The sequence below is a fragment of the Leiobunum rupestre genome, chromosome 2 (assembly GCF_980474605.1).
Source record: "Leiobunum rupestre chromosome 2, qqLeiRupe1.1.hap1, whole genome shotgun sequence".
Classification (NCBI taxonomy): domain Eukaryota; kingdom Metazoa; phylum Arthropoda; class Arachnida; order Opiliones; family Sclerosomatidae; genus Leiobunum; species Leiobunum rupestre.
The window spans coordinates 29738885-29763534 of NC_143385.1; positions in this window are offsets into that span (position 1 = coordinate 29738885).

Sequence of the window (24650 nt, forward strand, 5' to 3'; positions counted from 1 at the left end):
TTTAAAATCTTTTTATAACGAAACCTACAATACTTTCTCAATGGACAATTGCCGTAAATCGCGACACATTCAAATCATGATTTAATTTGTAATGATCACTTTTTAGAACAGGATATACAAATTGTAAATGGCAAAAGGTGGGTCACACCAAAAGCCATTCCAACTCTGGTTTGGTTTCCATAGAATGAAAACAAGTAAAAATAGTCAAAATAATTTTTTTATTTAATTAAAAGAAATTACATCCAGTTGAAAGTGAAATAGAAAAAACCGGTGATGTTAACTTCTCACCTTTAAATTTTGACCAAGGATCATTTCGTGTAGGTTTAATTATGTTATTATAATTTGAGTAAGATCTCCTTGGTTTTTAGCCAATTTTGTTTAGTTGTTATGAAGAGATATTCCTCTCCCTATAAAAGAAATGTAGTCTAAGAACTAGAACTGTATTACGAAATATTGTTGGCATGGACATATTACTAGATCACCACGAACATGTTTGATGCTGAAGTTGGAATCGAACATCAACATTAAGAAAGTTATTAATTTATATTGCAAGCTCAGACTCCACAAATTAGCGAAGGACAAAAATCTAGAAATGAAGGGTCAAGCCATCAGACTTAAATTGTCAAAGCTAATTTTATTTCAAGGACAATAGCTACATACCTTTAGTAGAATCTTGGAGTCATTATTAATCCAAGGTAGAATCATCCATTTCATCAAAATTCCATTTACTTTTGTTTACAATTTACTATTTAGAATCTCAGAATGTTCCCATAACAAGCCATAACCACAACAAGCCAGATAGTAGTACAGGAGTTACTTAAGCTGCTTTTTTTTGGGTTTTGAAAGAATTAATTGACTTATTTAAAAATTATAATAAAAATTTACCTTATTTTAAATTCTCACAGCCAAAATATTCGCGAATCACGTCAGAGTACCTAAAAGATTACAAACACGAACATGTGTGACGTGTCACGTGATGATTTTTTATTTTCTCGCCTAATCGACAGGCGTCGCTTAAACGTGGTACCACAGGAATACGGAACAAATACCGGTTGTCTGCTAGCTATCGCTCCCGTATTTACCCTCCGTAGAATCTTGGGTCTATTTCTTTATTATGTCTATGACGCTACTAGCGTCTAAAGTTGCCTCTCCCCATTGGAACAGATACTTAGTTATTGGGGTTATCACTTCCTAAAAATAACGCGGGTCAATACCGAAATCACCCCAATCAACATTTCATGTTTCTTGTGTGTGCTCAGACCTGCTACTATTGAATTTTTTGCAAACTCAATTTACTTCTCTCAAGTGCTTTGAAGTCAAATAAAAACCGATTGCCATTTGATGGAGCGTTGACAAATAAGAAATTTAAATGGAAAAACTAAGTCTTATTTTATATACTATTGTATATTTAGTGCTTCAGATTGATTGAAGAAGATAGTAAAATCATCATAGTGAAAGTTCCAGAGTATTTGGTAATTATTCTTTTTAAAATTCACAATTATGCAACATACAGCTTTCTCCATAAAATATAAGACTAGCTCTTTCCAAATAAATAATACTCTTACAACCAAATTATATCTAAATTAGTCATTTAAAGCTTACATTAAAAAATAAAAACCAGCTAAATTATTTTGGGCCTTGGTGTTACACGAATGACATTTAGGCTTAAAACAAGAAATGAAAATTAAACGAATTACTCACTTAGTCAATTGTTAAAAAGGATAAGAATTAAAAGCGCTCTGCTGCTTTTAATATTAATAAAAAAAATTAAAACTAAATATTTATCTAAATTTGTGGATAAAGCTAGCACAAGAAAACGTCGTAAACCGCATAAAATAACAAAACAGACGACACTTACGACGAACGTTGCAGACGAAACATTCTGCATTCTCCCCTCCACCCCTCTCATAGCTTCCACAATACTAAATTGTAATCATGGTTAACGAACGGATTCCGGACGTTTTGATTCCTCTAAAAATCCGCCTCCCGTCCAAGCTATTTTTTCCCGCGTAGTGCTTTAAAAAGGAGCCCAATTGGGCGAAAAAATAGCCCAACTGGCAACTCTGACGAAGACCAATAACTACGAGCCAGTCTTTGATATAGCTCCACCTAGGAGGGGAGAGGAAAATCATGCAGTCCTTGCAAAATTGTGCAAACTTTGTAGTCGGCAAGGCTCTTTTATTTTATGTAAAATCTTTTGGAGGAGAGTGGAAACCTAGCCCCGGCGATGCCCCTTCAAATCGCGAGGCGCTGTGCTGCAAGACACTTAGAACCATATAAATCAGACAAACTAGAATGCTTAATCGAATGACTGGCGGCCCCCCGATTAGATGCTTGCTAAAATGACAGTAACACCATCTACGACACGCGCACGAAGCTTATTTTATCTAGTGATCAGGTCTACTTTGTGAATGGCGTAGGCACTGATGCAAATATCCATTAACCGGTGTTGTTGATTCATTAGTGGTCTTTTCCACTTTCTTTAACGGTTTTAGCTGTAAGTACAACGCGAGAGAAGGCTGTAACTATCCAGAATGTGGTTTTCAGATTCATATTCAAGGCTTAGGCTTAGCCTTTGCTATCTGATTCTGTCACTCTTGTAAGCAAATGTTATGCAATTATATGTTACCTAGCTAGCTCATATCCAAAAGTTAAATTTTTCTTCACTGTTTGTTTGGGAATTTTACATTGGTCGCATAGGCCTAACTATTTATAATACTTAGTTTATAGTAGGTTTTCAGTTTGCTTCTGTTAAAATTAGATGTACTTTTGTTTAGAGAAACTGTCTTTGCTAAAGGATTATATTAGGTATTAACTAAGTATATTCTTGCTGACTCTGAGATCTACATTTAGCGTTGAAAAAATTCCCAATGTATATACTAATTAATGATATTAATTATAATTTATTACACGTTTAATTCGCTCGCGTTATACATGTCGAATAGTCTCATCGGTGTCGTGTTTTCTTTTTCAAAGCATTGATACTGGTCTTGTGGATTTAATCCTTACGGCAGTCAATATGAACTTAAATTGAAGTGACCCATTATGCCGACTTTCCCATCATTTTCTCTCACAATTTAGCTTCATTTTCAAGCAATTTTATGCAGAACTAACAAGAGTTAGCTTGGTGTTAAATTTTAAACGCGGTTGCATGTAGAGCAGCGGACACATTTTAAGGATGATAAAATTAGCGTTTAAGTGGATTAGTCCCAGTGGTGTAGTCCTAAAAAAACAGCCAACTTCGATTTCGCGCCTAATCGAAATCGACTGTAACGGCCGCTATAAATGTACGTCCAACCATTTGCCAAAAAATGATAAAGCCAGGACATGACTGCTGTACCTTCCCACGAACTAAATCAGCCGGCCAGCCGAATGAACATAAGATTATGTATTTGTACCCCGCCGTTCCGCTGGGCACTACGGCGGCACACAAGACAAAGAGTCATGCCGGACAGAAAATGCACTTTGCGAAACAAACGTTCGGCCAGTGAGACAGCCATAAAGACAGGCTCACCGATGGCAAACAAACGCCCTCATCACGGCCCAACTTTCTATTCCACTGCAAATACCATCCCCGATAAGGTTATCAAATGACAGGTATGGTGAGCACCATTTGCACGAACCCAAATGAACATTCGTTAGTGTTTTTGTATACCCCTGCATCGTAATCTAGTACATAACAGGGGTTAAAGATAAGTATAAAATGGAGAGTGTGTAAAATGGAAAAAAGATAGAATAACTCTAGCAAAACCACAGTCAAGAGAAAGCACCAGAGCAAAACCAGCGAAGAGAGAGGACCCCGAGAGGTCAGACTCTGCAAGGAGACATGAGAGGCGAAGCACAGGCAGAAAGCCGCCCACGACCGCCGGAAAATTTATTATGAACAGGCGGCTTCCCAGGAAACTAGTGGAGGGGAAGGAAAGGGGGATAAAAATACATTTTAGTGGCAAATTCCGCCGGTTTCATGAGCGCCATCTAGCGTTAGATAAATCGGATTTTTGCACGCTAATATCTAAAAATTCCACATTTGAAAAAAAAATGACGAAAGTAAACTGAATTTGGCGGGAGCTTGTTTTGACTTAGTTTATTTAATAATTTCAAAGACTTGTTCGCGCTTTAAACGAAAATGGTTAAAAAAAGCACTGCATTTTTCCAAAATGTAATAGTGATAATCGCTACTTACATAAACCGCATATGCTTGGAGTAGATTTTGTTGCTTTTCCTAAGCCTAAGCAGAAGCCCGTCCAATGTAAAGAGTGGGTTACCTGGTTATCAAAGTTTAAACCTGGCTTTACAGTTAAGAACGTGAATTATTATACCTTTTTGGGTACCAAATACTTAAAAGACGATTTTTTCAAAACCCAGCTTTGGCTTCAACAAAAAATACCACAAAACATCACCCCAGGTATGTGCTTTCACAAGTTGAAAATTGTTTCTACTCATTAATTTTCATTTCCATAGTGGTCACGATTATATTACCACCAACAACTCAAGTGCCTAAACTAAAAGAATCAAACCCGAACCAACCTTCTGAAGAGGATGCTGTAAAAATACAAGGGTCAACTGAAAAACATCCAGAACAAGAACTGATTTTACTATGGCACGCCATTCAGGTCAAAATTAATAAAAATTGAAAATTTCCTCATTTTTCCAAAAATTTAAAATTTAGCCGTTTTTTTTAAAAACACGGTAAAATGTTGATATATTTTCTAATTTTACACACAAAAAATGTTTGTGAAAAAATATTTATGTTTGTGGAAAAAATATTTCTGTGGGTGAAACAAATATTTCTGTGGGTGAAAAAAATATTTCTGTGTGTGAGAAACGTATTGTGTGTAAAAATATATTTGTGTGTGTTAAAATATATTAGTGTGTCAAAGAGAATTTCTGTGCGTGAAAAAGTGTTTCTGTGCGCGAAAAAGTATTTGTGTGTGAGAAAAGTATTTCTGTGTGTGAGAAACGTATTTCTATTTGTGAAAAAAAAATTGTTTTAAAAATATTTTGCGGAAAAATAAACATAGATGGCACCCTCTGCATAACAGTAAAATAAAGCATGGACGACCTATGCTCTAAAGTGACTTAGTAATAAGCCTTATCAAAAAATGGGATTCGACAACACAAAAATATTTATAACAATGGGGAAAAAACCGAGCTTCAAAATAGCTACCGCAGCGCTATTCCAGAGGAAGCTAACTTCGTCGCTATGGGGCGCAGCTTTAAAATTTTGGTGCTATGTTATTCCGTATTAATTCCTTGTTACAAATATGAAAATATCAAATGTGTCTGGTATTTTTTTAAGATCTGCCGCATTTTGGGGTCTTCCAAACACTGTGGAGGCGTGTGTTGAGTTTGAAGATCTGAAGATTTTTTCACACAATTTTTTTTTTAACTTTATACATCCCTGATTGATTTTTCTACTATTATCGGTTATCGAATCCCTTTTTTTGATAAGTCTTATTGCTAACGACGTAAGTCCCTTTAGAGCATAGGTCGTCCATGATTTATGCAGAGGGTGCCATCTATGTTTATTATTTCCGCAAAATATTTTAGAAAATATTTTTATAACACAAATACTTTTTTTCACACACTGAAATTCTTTTCTCACACAGAAATACTTTTCTCACACAGAAATACTTTTCTCACACACAGAAATACTTTTCTCACACTGAAATACTTTTCTCACACTCAAATATTTTTTCACGCACAGAAATACTTTTCTCACACACAAATACTTTTCTCACACTGAAATACTTTTCTCACACTGAAATTTTTTTCACGCATGGAAATACTTTTCTCACGCACAGAAATTCGTTTTCACGCACAGAAATACTTTTCTCATGCACAGAAATACGTTTTAACGCACAGAAATAGTCTTTCACGCACAAAAGTACTCTTTCACACACGCCAAAATATGTTTTCGATATTTTTTAATTTTGACCTAAATGGCGTGCCATATTTTACAGCAAACTGAGGAAATTTACATTTTGGAATTCGCTGGTAGTACAAAATCAACACAAACTTCCAAAGATCTTCCATATCAGCATCTACTTGACCATGGTTATGTGCAAACAGTGGTATGTAATGATAATTACGACAGTCAAGTCCAGCCACCCGTTGATGGTTCTATAGCTATGGATTTAACGCTTAATAATCATGAAGAGGTTTTATCATGTGTGGCTAGAGAAAATGAGCGAGAAATAGATATAGTTTCGCACGTTGAAACTGTTTCAACCACATCAGTCAAAGATGTTTTCTCATCCTATGCATTTCCTAAGGAATGGGTGGTGAATTTTGATGAAGGAATTAAAATGTTCCTGATGAATTATCAAACCGGGGGTGTTATTGTTTTAATTACAATTAGCTCTGTATTTGACTTTTCATTGCGCATAATGAACCAGTTAGTAACGGATCACTCACTTATCTCAGATATACCCTCTAAAATATTTTCCCATGAAAGTTTAAGAAGTTTTTGGCTAAACTTTATTAAATGCGGATTTGCTCTGGAACTGTGGAAGAAAATTACCGCAAGATTTTCAGTGAGAAAACTGTTCCACATGCTTCTGTATGCTGGATTACTAATTCCATTCGACACTCCTCTTGTTGCCTTTTATCCCAAATGAAAAGGTGTGGCAACTGCGTCAAATGAAGAAGTTATTTTAGGAGTGAAATATTCAGACAGAAAAAGGAGAAGAGAGAAACATCCGCATTTAAAAGTTTGAACAATTCACAACTACTTTTTGAATTAAAGAAAAGCAAAAATAACGAAATTAAATTGAAGAAACAACTAATCAGAAGGGAAAAGAAAATTTGTAAATTAATTATGAAAAATGGAGAACCAGCTAGTCCCAAGGCTGAAAATTGGCTAGAAGATGTTCTTGAAAAAAATATCAATGGAAAAACTGACGAAGAGTTATATAATCTAGACTTCCCTAAACTCTTCTTGGCCACCCAATTAAAAATGAGCAAGTTTAGGAATAAGAAATGTCGAAGATGGCACCCGCTAGTAGTACATTGGTGTATATTTATGTACAACCAAGCTCCTAATTTATATAAATCTCTAAAGAGCTCTGGCGTTTTACATTTACCTAGTTATCGAACTCTACTGAGACATAAACCTGATGTGGGACGAAAACCAAATTTTCAACCAGAAATGTGTATGCAGATTGCTGAAGATTTTAAACTGAACTCATTGGAAGAAGATCAAAAATATTTCTCTTTTCTACTAGATGAAATGAAGGTGAAAGAAGACTTAATATATAGCAAAAAGACTGGAGACCTTGTTGGGTACACAAAAATTAAAGACCCTTTTGACAATATTGAAAGTATCAATGCGGAAATGTTTGACCAAAAAGAACAACCTATAGCCACACACACTTTGGTTTTTATGGTCAGAGGTTCGACCACAAGACTAAAAGCTCGGATCGCTCATTTCCCTACCAATACAATTACTGGTGATGAGCTGCACTTGCTAGTTTGGCGGGCAATTTCACTCTTAGAAGCAAAAGGGCTTAAAATAATTTCTGTAATTGGTGATGGTGCGTCCACGAACAGGAAGGTCTTCACTAAACACCAGGGTAGTGAATCTCATTGCTACAAATGTTTCAATGTACACGCTTCAGATGAAGAGCGCTTTGTATATTTTATGTTCGACCCCCCCCCCATCTCTTGAAAACAGTTCGCTATTGCCTGTTAAACAGTCGTGATGGTTGTAAATTCCGGCTGATGTTATAGATTTGTTTGAAATGGCGCGTGGCAGTCCATTTAGGAAGGCTTTTAAGCTAACTGATGGTCATGTTTACCCTCAGGCCCAACAGAAGATGAAGGTAAAATTTGCAACCCAAGTAATTAGCAAAACAGTGGCAAATGCAATTTATAAAGAGTTTGGAGATCAATCATCAAGTTATTAGAAACATTTAATAAGTGGTTCGACAGCATGAATGCAATGAACTTCCAAGAAGTGTATCACACCCGAAATCCATGGGTGAACCCACACAAAACCACGAATGATCGAAGGCTAAAGGTAATAAATTAGATACATTTCAGTTTGGCACACCTAGTGTAATAGTATAATCCGCTTATGTATCCATATATTTTATATTTGTAATACTATTCCTTCATGACATTACCTATATATATATATTTATACATATATATATATATATCTTTTTTTTAGGCCTCACCCCAAGAAGGGAAGGCGTTTATTTTTCTTTAAAAACAAAAAACTATGTACATGTAAAAAGAACAACACTTTAAAAACCACCATTTGCATATTTTTTCTAAAAAATTGCTTTTTTTTTAAACTATCGAAGAATTACTTTTATATCTTCTTTAACCACATAAACCATTTTTCTATTTAGCGCGATACTGTACATACTATCGGAACTGTTATATTTTTCATACGTAAGCATAATTGACAACTTTTTCTTAAAAAAAGCCAATAGTTTCTGCTGGGGACCATGAATTAAGGGTTCATAGCTGTGAAAATAAATGGATAGTCTTAAGCATATAACCACTGTTGTTAAAAGTCTATTTTCATGTCTTGAAAGTTTATACTCTTCAAAGTCAAGCAGCCAAAAATTAGTCCATTGTAGATTTATATCCTGATTTATTTTATTTAAAACTGACTAAGCACGACGACGACCGCTCTGACCACCACACACTCCGAGTAAATATGTAAGTTTGAAGCTTTTGGATTATTACAAAATGGACTGTAGCCGTTTAGGTTCGGGTAAACGTATTTTCCCGCATCTGGAGACAAAATTTTGAAAAATGTGAGTTTTAATATGACGTCTTTTTCTTTCGGAGTGAAATAACTTTGCCAAATATTTTTCCAGCAAATTGTACGATTGTGAGTAGTTTGTAAATGAAACTGACCAGCTATATGATTTGGTGTATATTGTGACTCGTTTATTTGGCATATTATTGTTTTTATATGTACTTTTGTAATCGTTTCAAGGTTGTGGTTTTCACCATTTATACGGAGCGAAATATCTGGCAAATTCGAAAATTTCGAAATTGGGTTTATATCGTTTTCCGGAAATATTTGTTTTTTGAAGGCTTTAGGGTATTGGTTTTTCAAGTTTTTAAGTATATTTAAAAGCTGAGTTTTCGTGGTTCTGTTTTCCGTAAGAGCTACTTCGTGTTTTTTTAATTTATTTTTGCCCTGGTGTAGTCATTAGGTTCTAGTAAATGGTTAACGTGGGTAAAACCAACTGTTTTCCAAACTTTATGTGTTAAAAGAGTACCAATGTTCAAATTAGTGTTGTAGAATAAAGCTTGGTACGGAAGACATTTTTCATTTATACAAACTGTGAGGATATCACTTATTGAAGCTTTCCACGTCTTGGTAATATCTTCATAGATTTTTTGTAGGCTGTCGTACGAAAGATCAATATCGTTTGAAAAAAACAGTTCGATATCATAACATAAATCATTGGTCAAACTTAAATTGTACACGAAGAAATCACGTGCCGTGCAATTTCCCTTTAATTGTAAAATTTCAATGACTTTTTTGACGAGCATTTTCGAGATTTGGTTTTTTATGTCTAAGAGACCAGGACCTCCACTTTCAACTGCAGCGTGTACTTGAGACTTGTTCATACAATGTTTGCCACTACTCCAAATAAAATTCAAGAAAACATCCTCGAGTCTCTTTATAACATTTGCAGACATGGAGATTATAGGTATGATATGCCAAAATGCCGACATTTCACCATTACAAATAATTGCTCGAGCCCGCAGCGACAGGTTACTGAAGAACATTTTCGATTGTAGATTTGCCTCAATTTTTTTAACAATTGGATTAAAAATTTCATAATTCTTTTCAGAGTCGTTGTGGTATGTGAAACCTAGAATTTTTTTACTTTCGCTGGAACAAGTCATTCCTAAAGGCGTATCCGTACGGTATTTCCATTTTCCAACCCACAGTCCCTGACTTTTATTTATATTAAACTCGGCGTTACTGATTTGCTCATATTTACTGCATGCTGCGCTTAACACAGCGAAGCCCTTATCTTTGGTTACTAAAACGTTCACGTCATCCGCATAGTCGCTTGTAGTTAAAATTCGATGTAAGAAACACAAGTTGACGCCATAATATTTCAATTTACCTCGCAGATGACATAGAAAAGGTTCTATGGATAAAACGAACAAGATACTTGAGAGGGGATCACCTTGACGAATTCCCGTTCTAATATTTACCACTGCTGTTAAGACGCCATTGATTTTCAGTCTTGCCGTGGCTTTTTTATAAATACTTTTTAAGAAAGTTAGAAATTGGCCATGTAGGCCAACATGCTCTAGAATTGCAAAAAGGTACGAGTGGCTAACGCGATCAAAAGCTTTCTTTTGATCCAGAGACACAATTGCTAAATCTCCATTTGTGTCATTGTAGTATTGTATTGTATCGCGTATCCCGTTTAGATTGTCCGTGATTTTTCTGTTAGTTATTGAGCAAGTTTGATCTTCTTGTATAATTTTAAAAATTATCTCCCTCAGTCTCAAAACGAAATACTTCGCTAAAATTTTTAAGTCGCAGTTCAAAAGCGAAATACCACGCCAGTTACTCAAGTCTGTGTGGTCACCCTTTTTAAACAAAAGCGTAATTATGGCTTCGTTAAACGATTTTGGGAATTTTTTTGTGTACAGCGCTACGTTCAACACCTCGAAGAGAATCGTACCAAGCAGCGGCCAGAAAAAGGCGTAAAATTCAAATGTTAATCCATCGCGCCCTGGAGATTTATTGTTTTTCATACTTTTTAAGGATTTTGATAGTTCAGGTAATGTGATCGGCGAATTAAATTTTTCACTATCTTGTTGATTTAAACGAGGAAGAATAGACACGTATTCGGCTTGTTTACTAACATTACATTCGACGGACTTAAACAGATCTTGATAATAAAAATGGGTTTCCTTTAAAATTTCGACTGGATCCAAGGTAAGTAGACCATCTCTTTTCTTGACTTTAGTTAAATTATTTACACTCTTTTTGATTTCAGGATTTAGGAGAATATGGCTAGGTAGGTTCGAAAACACATTCCATTCTGGTTTACATCTAACAAGTAAAGCTTTTGCGGTTTTTTGTTGTATTGTTTCAAGTTCCGCTTCCAAGGCAGTCTGTGCGTTTTCAGGTAAGTTTATGTTTTTTAATTGGTTTTCAATGTAATTAATATTTTCATTTTCTTTGGCCCTAGATCTGAAAGTGTACTCTTTCGCCACTTGTTTTACTTTCAGTTTCAGTTTATCCCACCAGTGAAGGAGGTCATTGGGCTCTTTTGGTTTTAATGTAATTTGTGTTTCTAAATTATAAGTTAATATTTTCGTAAATTTTTGGTCTTGTAGTAGACTGCTATTGAAGCACCAAATATCGGACACTCTGGGAAGCCTATAATCGGAAATTAATTCCAATTCCAAAACAATCGGAAGGTGATCTGATTTTGACCCAGAACAATAGGTTCTAAGTCCGGTAACCATTGGAGCCAGAGCGGAGTACACGTAAAATCTATCTAGTCGCGCTTTCTGGTTTCTGTTTGCAGCGTTACACCATGTTAATTTAGTACCCGTTTGAGTCACAAGATCTGCACCATCGTGCAAATTATATTTAATAACTATAGATGACAATTTACGTATCAGGCGTCCTCTATGTTCAACACAATTCAGACGATCTACGTCAGGGTTTAGGGTACAGTTAAAATCGCCCATTAGAATTATATTTTTCTGTTGATTATTTTTAAGAATGTCCTCTTCCAGTTTATCTAGGAGTTCATGTGCCTCCCTTTCGTTTTGAGGGACGTAACAATTATAGGCGGTAATTTTAAAATCTGACACGGTAAAATTAATTTCAAATTTTTGTAGAAAACCAGGAATTAAATTGTTAAAGGAAACGTTTACATTATATCTAAAAAAAACTGCTTTATATCAGCAAGATACGCCCCCTTGATGATTAGATAAAAATGAATAGTCTATGACGTATGGGTTCGGAAATGGACGAGGTAAAGGAGAATAATTAATGAACGTTTCTTGCCATGCAAAAAAAGAAATGTTTCTATTCGTAATCAATTGTAATTCTTTAACAAATTCTATTGGATCGTTTAGTCCTCTGGTATTATGAGATAAAAAAGATACTTTCATATTTTTTAAATATAAATTATCTCTTATTGCTTCTAAGGTTTTTTGCTAGTAACTTATAGCGACTTCTATCTTGTTGATTTTTTGTACCGTCTGCAAGTTCAATAATCTGTTGAATTAGAACGTCAATATTGTTCGTGAATTTTTTGCCTATCGTACGTACTTTTCTTTGGTGTTTCACTGTCTCTAAAAAACGTGTTAGATTATCGGCGTTAAGTTTTCCATTTGATTTGATTGTATCTTTAGGAACTGAGTCTCTAATAGATTGCGTGCTTTCGTCTGAGTCATAAATTTCATCCGTTTCATCTTGAGTTTTTGAGGTTATACTTGGCGTGGCAAAAAGCGAGTTTTGGGTTTGAGTTTTTATCGTTTGTTCTGATAATAGACCAAATTTCCCAAGTTTTTGAATAAACATAGATGAAGCGCTTTCGCTATTTTTTGTAATACTTTCCTCACCTTCGCCTACATTAAATAATTTAGGACGTTTGTTGTTTTGTGAGTTTTGTGGAGGTGAAGCTTGGGCCTTGTTTTTTAAAAGAGATTGTTTTAGATCTAGCGTCATGTTAGGATATGGCAGTTCTTTAACCGTTATATCTTGACTCGTACTGTGGGAGTTAACTTGCCTATTTGGAGATAAGGGCGGAAAATTTATTTCGTCAACTCTTCCGGGTGATTTTTCAAATATTGGTTGTTCAGTGATTTCAGGATTTTCATTATTAGGTTTGTTTTGTATATTTACTTGATTTTCAGGATATAATTCGGCTTTTCGTTTATAACAGCGTTCTTCAACGTGTCCACGCTTTTGACAAAATTTAAAAAATTTTACCCCCTTTTCGAGATAGACTATGTGATTTCGTTTTCCATGTTTAATAAAAATCGAATTAGGCATATCTTCCTCAAATAAAACATACACTTGTCTTTTAAATGAAAACATATCTCCTAATAATGGGTCATTTTCGGTGTTTAACTCAATACAAATAATCTCTGAAGTAATTTCTGCTATTAACACGTCGTTATCTAAGTCGGGTGGACAATTAGTTATGACCATTCTTTCTGAAGCTCTGATTAATTTTATGCAATCTATGTGAACTCCGTCCATGTCAAAACCATCCATGACCAACTCTTCGGCCAATTCAACGGTAGCGACATACGCACATATTCGCCCTTGTGATATTCTTGATATAAAGAAGGTTTTACCTGCTCCGATTACTGTGTTGATTGCTCTAAAGTTGGAATTAATGGCATTGCGGTAAAAATGATGGCTTGCTCTGCTGTTACTTCCGGTGGTTTCTTACGGGTTCGAGGCGGCTCTTTTCCGGACATAATACCGTTCAGTGTAGACATCATAACGCAACAACGTTAAAAACGTGACGAAAAAATATAAGGCTGACAATATATAAATTGACAAACACGGAGCTCAAAAAAGTGCGACCGTTATATGTGTATTATACTATATATATATATATATATTATGAAATATATGGATACATATGAGCACAATACCTTTCAGTTTTCAGGCATTTAAATTGTGTTATTTATTGCAGTGGCTCAGAAATGACTTCCTTCAATATTTGGAGGATTGGGCAGCCGATGTTCGGATTAGACTTAATCTAGATGGAGAGCCTTACACACCCGAGCAGAGAAGAAAAATGCTGCTCAGCCAAGAGACGCTATCCGGACTGAAACAAACCAGTAAGACTTAATGAATTTTAAAGGTTAATATATATATATATATATATAGCTGCAGATAGTATACTACACATATAACGGTCGCACTTTTTTGAGCTCCGTGTTTGTCAGTTTTAAGCCTTATATTTTATAATACTGAACGGTATTATGTCCGGAAAAGAGCCGCCTCGAACCCGTAAGAAACCACCGGAAGTAAATATATATATATATATATATATATATATTATTTTCTAACAGCACTGGCTGTTGTAGAAATTATAGAGTTTTTGCTGTCAAAGGGAGCTATGTTTGTGTTAAAAGCGAATTTTAACCAAGATCCACTTGAAAACGAGTTCAATCGTCACAGACAAGCCAATGGATCTGGTCAACATCCAACATACCAGCAGGTCTGCAACAATACTCCAAAGCTTAGAACTATCAAACGTGGTAAAATGGAAGTTATTGTGTTAGGGAAGAATTGTGAAAACAATAAGAATTCATAAAATCATTATTAAATATTAATTACTTGTGAACTTATTAGACTAGACTCATTTTTTTAATCGCAATTACTAATATCTTGTAACTGTTGTCTTAGTGCCTTTTTAGCCCTAGCTTTCTGGTTTTTCGCCCTTTGCTGAGCCTTCATATCATCGTTTTCATTTTTTACATGACCATTCCCTACAGTGTTCAGTAATTTGTCAATAATTTTTGCAAATAATTTTTCACCTATAACATTATCTATGTCACACCTTTTTAGAGCTTCCATCCAAAATTTTTCCACTTCTTCGTCATTTGCTATAGCGTTTCTTGACTCTGCTCTTCTGTCAAACTGTTGCTTGTTTTTCAGTTGCAATATCATGAAGTTTCTTAAAGATTTAGAAAGTTTTCTTATTAGTATAAATTAATCCTCCTCTATCTTGGAGTTCAGTCCACTTGCGAGTACATATTTCCACACACGCTGCGTCAGATTTTTGGCACGTGAATTTTCTATATAGCTTAGACCCTTCCGGAGTACCCTGAAAGAATCGAATCTTAGCTCCCACGACATAATAGACAGCTCCATCACTGGATTCAAGTTTGTTTACCTCTGGAACCTGTACTATTAAACCACTTGGGTCTTCGTACCTCAAGCTTCTCATAAATATTTCGCACAACAAAAACTGAATGGCTCTTTTCTTACTGAATAAGCTGATTTTGGGTTCCTGACTACACCACTGATTATATACAAAATTTATTATATTCCATGGTTGATATATAATTTAAAATTTAATAGGCGCTTAAATAAAACATCTTCCCAGAAATTGCCAAGAAGTAATATTTCCGACAGCCAGGACTCATAAGTTATTATTTATATAGTGCTTGTTGAAATATTAGAAAGCTGGAAACATTCTCGAACCTAACATCAGTTTTTTGCTAAGCCTTAACATGCCAAAAAAATTACCTGGTTAAAAGGAAACACTTGTTGCATACCGTACTGCAAAAGTAATATGTTCAGTTCTAAAGGAATGAGTTTTCATCTTTTTCCAAAAGATAATTTTATACGAAATGAATTAACTCTGCCTCCATGAGAAGCTTTAAAATTGCCTGGTATTATAAAAATATTACATATAATTTTAATTATTTATACCATAAGAAGATGATAATAATAATAATATTATCTTCTTATACTTAGTTTTAAAAACATTATATATGTTACCTTAAAATATATTATCGAAAATAAACATTAGTATGTTCCGTATACACGTGAGCCGACGCGTTTCTTATCTGACGCAAAATTCTCATGAGGGCAAAAACGCGTCTCCAATTGGCTTAAATATGACTTTGTGGCTAGCCAATAAAACCGTTTAACCGACCGACCGGAAATAGCTCTTTCCCAGAAGAATTTGGAAAGGGGAGTAGAAACCGAGTATCTTTTATTGAAGCGTCCATTGAAAATAGAAAAAATTTATACATGGAAGAGCATTTATTTTAAAAACCTTTAATTATGAAGGTTGTTTAAAAACATAGGAGCTTTCGAGCTCGTGGCTCTTTATAAACCATGAACAGTAAATTAAGAGGACAGGTTTTCGATTCCCTTCCACAGTGCATTTTATTTCTCCCCGCGTATCAATCAGCTCGAGAGACTCCGAGGGAGTCTTGCAAGGTCGTTTGTACCACGTGATCTTAAAATCTCAAAATTGCAATCTAATGCGGTTGATATTGTTACATAATTTTTTGCGCTTTATATTTAAGTAATTTTTAATTTTGGTTTTTTAATTCAATAAAAAATATCAACTGATATTTAGTATATCATATTTAATCTATAAAAACGTGAAAAAATTAGTTTTGGCGTAAAAATGTGCTTCGTGTTTATCTTTTTTCGAACAGTATCGTCCACTCTTAGCGATACTTGTTTTTTTTTTTTCAAATAAAAACCCGGCTTTTTACCGATCCTCTAAAATCTACGATCCATGTATCAACTGAGGGAATTTTAATTTTACAATTGTTAACTCGATTCAAACAGCGCATGCGCAGGATTTACAAGTTATATATATATTTTTTTATTTTTATTTGGATTTTTTTTATATTTTTAATTTGGATTTTTTATATTTGTTTTATTTTTATTTTTGTTTTCTATTTAATTTTACCCCATTTTTTCAAGTCGATATTTTGACCGTCGTCAAGGTTTAAATTACAATGTTTTTTGATAAACGCACTTTCTTTAAATAACCTTTTATACCAGTCGTTTTCTTTACAATTTTCGAATCTTCCCATTTTATTTCGTGCCCCCTAGTTTTACAAATATGTTTGGCGATCCCATTAAACATATTTAATAGGTTTCGTTTAGTGTGGCCGACGTAGTTCATTCCACAATCACACGGAATGTTGTACACAATGCGTGTAGATTCATTTACATTTTCTTTTGGTTTGTTTTCTACTACGGTTGTTTTTAGGGTATTATTAAATTGATTTCATAGATTACCATCGAGTTTTTTAACTGTCGTTTCGTTTGTTCGCTAATTGATTTTACTTTTTCTTTAATTTCGTTTTTAGTTATATGTGTGTTAAAAATTTCATTTATTAAGTTCGGTGGATAATCACAGTTTACTAATTTTTGTTTAATTTTAGTTTTATCTAGGTCTGGGCCACAGGAGATTTCCGCTATTTTATTATAAAATGACCGTAATATCTAATATTTGGTATTGATAAAAACAACAAGTCTAATCGAATGCACCAATGGTGCACCAGTATGCACCAGCAATTTTTTTATTGCACCGTCAAAAAAGGCGGGAAATTTAAAAAAACTTAAATTATTAATGTGGGGGCTAAGTTAACGACAGCCCCCCCCCCCCCACTTTCAATTTCGATAATTAAAACGTGGCTAAACCAATGCACCAACGATGCACTACCGTGCACCGCAGAGATTTCTAATTGCACCATACCCCTTTATGAGATATAATTGAATTTGCTCTTTCCCATATAAAAAAATCTTAAGTTTCTTAATTCAAGTTAACGACAGCCCCCCCACTTTCGATTTTGATAATTAAAACGTGCCTAATCGATTGCTCCATCGATGAACTACCATGAATCGCATTTGGTTTTCATTGCACCGCCCTCCTTTTGGAGATATCAAGCGTTCGGGGGTTTCAATATAAAAAAAATAAATGTTAATGATTTTACATATAAAACTAATTAACTAAAGGATATATTAAAATTATAATTATCTGTGCTGAAACATATTATCATCATTTAGTGAACTACGCCAGTGGCGTAACTATAGGAATTCTGGTCCAGGGTTGAATTTTAAAAAGGGGCCCTCGCCTAAAACCTTTTTAATAAATAAAAATTTTATTAACGTTAATATAAAATTGATTAAATTTTGATTAGTAAGGGGGTCACTTGTACAACGGATTTCTGGAATTCTAATTAATTTCAGGTAACTAATTTGAATTGAGAGTGTTTGAAATACTTGGTGTATAACATAAGAATGGTTTATAGTATTTCAAACTGCAATATTCCAAAGTGTTCGATTATAAACGCAAACATTCAGTTTTGAACGTTTTGTAAACCATTTGAATTTTTTTTCTTAGAGAAAGCTAACACCATACCAGTAATCTGGAGAGGGCGTGACCATAGACTTTGATCATGTTACCGACGCACAAACAAAGAAAATCCCGTTTGAGCGACCTTTAGCTAAAGAGACAAAAAGAGCCATTCGAAATACTATATTTATCTCGCGCGCCGACAAGTAAGCTGGCAATGAAAAAAAGGGATACGGTGGGCGAGATATTCCATTAACGTATATGGAAACAGAGGGGGTGACTGCCTCACGCCGGTTTACTCACGCATAGGTGAGAAGTTTAGTTTAGGTACCCACCGAGTATATGAAATTAGGGTTTAATCAGAAAATCAAGGGTTAAGGTTTTTATATTGTTATTTAGATTGCTTAAAACTTTCCTTGGGTTATATCGAAGCTAAATCCGATGATATGTCGAAATCGGGCCCAGCTTAAGCCGTATAAGCTTCAACAAACAATCAATTAATAGTCAAAAGAAAGATTTCATATACATAGATTTTCGAAAGAGACATACTCATGGACCAAAAATAATAGGCTTCAACTTGAGCCTAGTGGGATAGCCTTCTGTTATTACTAGTGAGGTTAAGTACCCGGCCTTTTCAATTCAAATGTTAAGGTTTTCATAGCGTTTTTCCAACGTTTCGTCAAGATAATTTGGCAGTGTTGTTCGAAGCATCCTCAACTTCCTTTGGAATTGGACGCTAAAAGCCTGGTCAGAGTTCAGAAATTATAAGCTTTTTTTTGTTTCCAGCGCGACTACGACCTCGACCTTGTATTTGTTAATGTTAGACAAATTAAGTTTTTCTTGAAAAGAATTTCAGTTTGAAACTGTGAAGCCTGGAAATTGTCGGCTTATGTTTAAACCATGTACGAGAGTCAAACTATAGAATACTCTTTATTATTAATAATATATATATATATTTACCAAATATTACAAGGCATGCTAAACAACTAAACTTTCTCTAGAAGAGAGAATATACAAGATGTGACTGGTTAGGTCGGAGTCCGTAACCAAGAGAGAGTTAATCCATTGTCCCGACGTCCCTTAAATAGCGGGCCCCTCGGATGACGCTACCGGTCTCCAACCTAATTGGCTAGAGAAGAAAGCCCGCCAAGAAATCTTGCGGACTCACTGTGGTGCAATAGTAAGCGTCACCGGTAACTTTACCCCGCTCTTAACCCTTCGGGTCAGAGGTCGCCACTTTCGGAGAATTCCAAAAGTGGACGATGCGAGCGAGGATGAGTCATCCCTACCTTCCCCAGCAGCGTTGGCCCAAAACAACGAGAGAGCTATCTGAAGTAAAGGGAAGGGCTGATAGGGACAAAGCCTACATTTGCGGATGCAAATGCGGACTTTACACACCCCCAACCAAAAATTAGGCATCGGGTGTGAGGTAAAGGTGGTCCATAGCGTCGAGAAAGTGCTCGTCGCCGCTATCGAGGGGAGAGACGTCGTTATCCCCCAATAACAAAGTGTCCAGATCTATCGTTACGGCGGATCCTGACACTCGGGGGGGTAAGACTGGGGCGGGGGTGGCACCACGCTCAGCGACCGGAATCGGCTCGACTGACTTGGCAACGGGAACCCCCTGCACCATAGGGACAGCCACCGAAGGATACACCCTCGGAGCTTCTTTCCCCATGGTACACCCCTGGAAGACATGGGGAGTGGGGCGTCCCACTACCCCAAGCATTTGCTGCTTGGGCCCCCGCGTGGCACTGAAATACGTCAACAGGCCAAGGTCCATCGGCGCCACCCAAGTCGCCACGGTCCTCGACATCCGTTGAGGGTGCGTGTGCATCGCCTCAATGGACGCCGGTGATGCTGTTGCGGAGGGGGTGGACTGCCCCCTTGTTCCTTTGGCAGTATGCCTTAAGGGTCCTCCTAGGGCCGTCTGCCTTGTAGTTTGGGCTGATTGCCCTCCTCTCGACAGGGTGGTCTGCCCCGGCGTTCCTTGGGCCGTCTTCCCATCCTGACGTCCACGGTTCGTAGGCCTCTGGTGGAGGCAGCTGCTTCCCGTACCGACCGGCGAGATCGGGATCGACCTCCCCGATCCTGGTTACAATTGCTAAAAGATGGCGCGAATAAGCAACAATCTTCAGCCAAAATTACGTACAATTCAAGGTATCTCAAATTCACCGCAATAAGTTAGACCCCCACCCAAAAAGTGTTACTAGGCGTTTGCCTTTGAACGCAGATTGTAGTGATGCTTAGGGGGTCTACAGCGCTCTCACCCCTTCTACGCCGTCTCTTCCTCTTGGGACGAGAGAGGGTTTCCATCTACTCGTCCGGCGTTTCCGCCCCCTACCGGTTTCGTCACACGGAGGGTCATCTCCTTGCCACGGCGGGGTGAAAGTCTTCAGCTGGGACACGTGCGTTACTCCGATGAAATCACCGGAGTTCGGGTTCCCCAGCCGATATGTCAAAGGAGTGGTCCTTTCCTGCACTACAAACGGCCCATCAAACTTATCTACCAACGAAGCCGTGATACCACGACTCGCATCGGAAAGAAGATGAGTTTTGCGCAATACGAGGTCTCCACGTTTGTAGAAAACAGCTCGATGACGCTTGTCGTAGTGCAGTTTCTGCGTGAGCTTCGAATCCTGTAAATTCAAGCGTGCATGGTCGATTGCATCATGCAGCCTAATTTTCAGTTTCTCGGCGTACGTGCCTGGGCTTCGATTACCGGAAGTAGTTCCTGGTATCAACTCCCAATCCAGGGGTGCGCGAAGCTCTCAGCCCAAGTTCAAAGCGGCGGGCGAATACCCTGTCACTTTGCTCTCGCCTGAACGCAAAGCAATGCCCAATTCTGGGAGACGGGCGTCCCAGTCCTTATGTCGTTCGACATAAGAAATTATCATTGGCTTTATAGTTCTATTCATCCGCTCAGTCAGATTTGCCTGAGCGTGATAAGGGGCCGTCGTCTTAGGGCGAATGCCGAAATTCGAACAGGCCCTTTTGAACTTTTTACTAGAAAATACGGATGCATTATTAGTTATAACCTGTCGTGGGAATCCATATCGACAGAAAACTTCATACATTTTCTCCCATATTTTCTCAGTACTAATTTTCCTAAGTGGGTAGAGTTCTGCCCACTTTGTAAAATGATCTACTATGACGAGTAGGTACTGATTTCCCTTGGCACTTCGAGTGTAGGGACCCATTAAATCAGCGGTTACCAATTCAAAAGGCCTTTCACTGGGGACGTTAGAAAGTAACCCGGGGGTTAACTGTTGGGATGGCTTACATTTTTCTGGCACACCCCGCAACCCCTCACATACTTGATAACGTCGCGCTTCATCCCCGACCTCGTGACTCTGATTTTCAAACGTTTAAACGTCTTGTAAACCCCCTGGTGGCCGGCAAGCGCATCGTCATGAAAATACTTAATGAATGGTACTCTAAGTCTCTTAGGTACCCCCACTTTCGAAGCATTTTCAAGCCCGTCTTCATCCTCCTCGTCCCAAGGAGCGAAGTACCTAAACAATAGGCCATCTTTGTCCATTATATACTGATATAGTACTGTCCCGGCTTCCAATGCCGTATTCGGACTTCCAGAACTTCTAACCCGCTCAAACTCAGCGATAATCCTCGCTAACCCTAGATCAGTAACTTGCGAACTTATGATGGCTTTCCTGTCGAAAGGCAGCCCCCACTCCTTGGAAGAGTTTTCTCCCTCCGCGGAATCAGAAGAGTTTTCCTCTGAAACCGACAACGCCACCACCGCTTCTCCCTGACCATTCTCGGAATCGAGAGGGGCCCTGAATAAAGCATCCGCTACAACGTTCAATTTCCCTGGGCGGTATCGCACCTCGAAATTATACGGCTGTAGCTCCAAGGCCCAGCGGGCAAGTCTGCCCACCGACTCCTTAAGGTGTCGTAACCACTTCAACGCTTGGTGATCGGTTTCGATCACAAAGTCCGTGCCCTCGACGTACATTCGGAATTTCTTGAGGGCATATACCACAGCAAGGCATTCCAATTCCGTGGTCGAGTAGTTGCGCTCCGCCGATACGAGTCCCAGGCTTACAAAGGCAATGGGGACATAACCCTTCCCATTCCCACCTTTCTGCTCTAACACAGCGCCTAAGCCCTTTAAACTCGCATCGCATTTAATGAGAAAGCTCCCATTTAAATCCGGGAGCGCCAACTCCGCCGTGTTTTTAACCTGCCTACTTAGTTCCCGCATATCATTGGTATGGGTATCCTCCCAATGCCATTTTGCATCGTTTTTCAGCAAGTCATACAACGGTCTGGCAGTTCCCGCCATATTCGGGATGAACTGCCGATAATACCCGATCATTCCGTGGAATCTCTGCAACTCCGTTACATTCTTGGGCTGAGGGAAATCCTCTGTAGCCCTAAATTTATCCGGATTTGGCTTGCAGTACCCTGGTCCGACCTTATAGCCCAGAAGCGACACCTCGTCAGCGCAAAGTTGCACCTTGTCCGGGTTAACTGTTAATCCCGCTTCGGCTATACGCTCTAGGACCTTTCGAATGTGGATCAAATGATCGTCAAACGATTCGGAATATACGACGAAATCGTCGTAAAATCCCAAACAAATTTGCATTTGTAAGGAGCTAAAACGGGATCCACCAGACGCATGAACGTGCTCGGTGCGTTTTTCATTCCAAAAGGCATCTTTTTGAATTGAAAAAGCCCCCGATGACAGACGAAGGCGGTCTTCGGCCTGTCACACTTCCTAACGTTGACTTGGTAAAAGCCATTCGAGAGGTCAAAAGTGGTGAAATACTTCGCGCTTCCCAAATACGCCAAAATATTTGGGATCGAAGCCATGGGGTAACAGTCAGACTCCGTTACCCCGTTTATTCCCTTAAAGTTAATGCAAAGCGGTTTGGTACCAACCATCCGGCTTGCTCGCTAGTACAATAGGCGCAGCCCAAGGCGAGACACTGGGTTCTATCAAATCTAGATCCAACAACTCATCAAACGCCTTGTCAATCTCCTCTCGCTTTCTTTTACTAGCTGGATGGGGGCGAACGAAAATCGGCTTCGCATCGCCCGTCTCTATCGCGTGTTCAATGATAGAAGTTTCGCCGGGCCGTTTCGTAAAAACTTCTCGGAAATCCCAGATGGTTTTTAACCCAAGATCCCTCTCCCCATCCGTGCACGTAGACTTTGAAACTAACGTCTCCCACGCTGCAAGGGTTCCCACGGCGCCGGGACTCTCTATTTTTCCGCCCCAATAAAATCTCTACCCAAGATAACAGGGGGGTCAGACCTCGAACTACAAGAAAGCGCTGGCGGCGAATGCCGCTGGCCCCCTTTATGGAAAGCCTGATACTGCCCACGATTATTGAACGCGAATTTTCACACATAAAACAAATCTGTTTTTAAATTCAAAATCTCTTTTGAACTTAAAAAGTTATTAAATTATGTGTGAAGCTTAAAATTCAGACAATTAACCCTTACCCACTTTTCAAGTGAAACAAATCAACTTAATTCTGAAGCAAGCGTAATAGTAGGGAAAACAATGTTGGCCAAGACAGACAACTTTTGTTTTTTTCCTAGATTTTGTATGTGGGAGGTTATGAAATTATGTATAAAATATAATGAATATTTATTTTGAAAACTTCGTTTTATTGAAGACGTTTTGAGGAGATTACTCTATCACTGATATTAGGAATTTATTATCGGTGATTATTCTATAAATTCTTAATAGATCGCTGTAATACGCTATTGGAACGAAACAACATATCACAGCGGCTTCTAAGTTTTTGCTTTTTCTGACAACATGGTCCCCAAAAGCCTACGCGCCTAGTTTAAGTTTTGGTCAGAAATATTGCCGCCTATTGGCTTATGTTCAATTTTACACAAGGATTTCGTCTGCATTTCCTTGTTTATTGCTCCAAAACAAATTTATGTTTATCATCGTACAATCTCAATAGGGTTCGTTAGTAGGTCATATTTCGACATTTCAATTATAAAATATACAGCTCCTGTCTGACGTAATATGGTCTAAGGATGGTTTTATGCATAAAATAGATTACAAAACTATGCTATATCACATTAAATTAAATTGTTTTTTATAGTTGAATTAGATTTTAAACTCTAGTCGTCAATTTAAAGTGATTTTTGTTCTTTTATATGTAGATAATGATTTGGCCATCGAAAGGTTGTGATATGAATCCCCTGGAAAACTTGTGGGCGGAAATGGTCCGAAGAGTTGATCATCCTAATGTTAGAAATGCTGCTGAATTAATTGAAGCGATACAACATGCTTGGCGCGATTTAAAACTCGAAATTGAACTATTCAGGTCATATCAGGAATCAATGCCACATCGAATGCGGGAGGTATTTGAAAAGAGGGGATATTGGTCACATTACTAGTAAAATATTTTCTATAAATGGTTTATTAAAAACAATTTGAAATGATAATCATTATGAACTCTATCTTAAATGCTCTGGGCATAACTAGCTCTATTTTGTCTCATCTGCTCCTAGGTCTTTTACTCTTGCCAATATTTCGCTCACACTGATTATCAATATTCATTTTTAATAGATACTTGTGATATACGTGATTCTATATCTAAGAAGTAGTTAGTGGGTTGATGAACTAAACCGCTGGGGGACGCTCGTGCGCTCATGCCAGGCTGTAGAGAGAAATACCGAGAGTTGTATTCTGGTTCCCGACTCGAAACTGAACACCAGCTCGTTTAGTTTTATCCACGTTTTGTCAAATAAATTACCCATTAAATAACATTTTCAGCAGTAAATCGCTGAATTCAGTAGGGCAAACTGGGGCATTTTCATAATTCAGTTTCCCATCCCCAA